Below are 1,996 nucleotides of genomic sequence, written 5' to 3' on the forward strand. Positions count from 1 at the left end.
GCTACAGTCTGTTGGGACAGCTTGATTTCTCTCAACTCTCCCATGGAAGAACACAATGCCATGACTGTGGGTTATCTTACTTGGAATGTTTCTTAGCCTCCGAATATGAGCCATTATCTGCATCTAAATATGAGCCAATACATGTACATCTGAAGAATTTTTTAAAAATAGAAAATAACCTAAATAGTTTTAAACAACAGATCTAACAATTGGCTTTCCCAAAGTTCAGAAAAGCAACAACAAAAACCACACTACTGAAAATCTTCAATGCATCTTTAGACTCCTGCCAAAGATAAAAGGGAATTTTACCAAGAAACTGTTGCCACATGCTGCTATTTCTTTTTGATTTAAACCTAACATTCAAGTTGATTTCTATAGGTTGAAACTACTGGAGCAAGAAGACAAGATTGTCTGAATGAAAAGGTTGAAAAGCAATAAAGAGATCCTGCTCTCAAGTCTGGAAAGCACAGAATTAAAAGAACAGAACAAAACAAAACCCTCCACAAGCATGTTTTGGCAGGTAAAAACCTGAGTTTTGTGAGAAATCTACTCCAAATAGGGATGAGATCGTGTATCTTAGGCAGCCAAAGACATGTCAAGGGGCCAGGGGGCCCTCAGTGGTAGAGTCCTTGTCCTCATCTGTGACACCCGGGCTTCTGTCCCCAGCACCCAAAATAAAGGAAAAAATCTGAGCAAAGGGCTCCACCCTTCTCCCTCTCACAGTGTGAGGGAAGGCAGAGCAAGGGAAAGCATCTTGGAGATTCAGCTGAAGGCAAAGGTGGGCACCATTATTTATAGGTATCAGGCCCCTCTCACAGCTGAATGGTCTGTTTTCTGACAAGACACATTTAAGATCATCATGTTCTCAAATTTACTGGCAGACATTATGCAGTAAATTATTTCTGGCTATAAAATCAGGCCCAATTTATGTGCATAGCAGAGGCCCTGTGAGCACGACAATTACGTCAATAGACAGTGGTTAAGTCATAATAGGCTCTATGAGCGTTGATATGCATCACTCATTTTGATTTTTCTTATTTATTTATTTATTTATTTATTTATTTTTGTCAGGCTACAGATTGAACTCAGGGCCTCCCCACTGAACTTCAACCTCAGTAGTTATCATCATCATCATCATCATCATTTATATCAAAGCAGGATTTCACTAAGTTACCAAGTCCAGGCTGGGCTGGAACTGGCTGTCCTGCTTCAGCATGGCTGGGATGCTGGGATTACAGGGGTACACTCTTATTCTTGGGTTTTTGCACTAGTATTCCCAGGTTTACACTATTCATTTTTTTTTTTTTTTTTTTTTTTGGAACCAGGGATTGAACTCAGGCCCTTGTGCTTGCCAGGGAAGCGCTTATTCCACTGAGCCATCTCCCTGGCCCCACTATTCATTTTTAAATAGAGGCGAATTAGCAAACTGGTAGGCATCAGAACAGCAACAGAAGAAAAGTAGAAAGAAGGAGAGAGAACATAGAAAGAAAGAGGAGAAAAAGAAAACATTGAGGCTCAGAGAGGTACCATGACAGGAAAAGGCCCAACACATGCCCTGGAGTCCAAGGGACTGCCAAGTCCCACAGCACAGCCTTCCTCTCGCCTCCTGCCCTGAAGCTTCTGATCAAATCCTAGGTACAGTTGCTCTCTTCAAGTGACTACCGGTCAATTTGGTCCATCCTGGGGCTGAGCTAGCTCTGGTCTATTCTGATCCCTCCTTAGTGACCCATATGTTTTCTTTCCTTACTGTTTGCCCTTGATTGTAGTAGTCTGACCAACTATCTTAGTTATTTTTCAATTATTGTGGATAAATAAAATTTATCTAGTCATTGGTTTTGAATTTTTTTGTTTGTTTGTTTTGAGACAGGGGCTTGCTAGGTAGCTCAGAGTAGCTTTGAGCTCACTATGTAGCCCAGCCTGACCCTAAAGTCACGATGACCCTCCTGCCTCACCCTCCCAAGTGCTGGGATTATAGATGTGCACTACCATGCCTGGC

The sequence above is a fragment of the Octodon degus genome, unplaced genomic scaffold (genome assembly GCF_000260255.1).
Source record: "Octodon degus isolate 3935 unplaced genomic scaffold, OctDeg1.0 scaffold00059, whole genome shotgun sequence".
Classification (NCBI taxonomy): Eukaryota; Metazoa; Chordata; class Mammalia; order Rodentia; family Octodontidae; genus Octodon; species Octodon degus.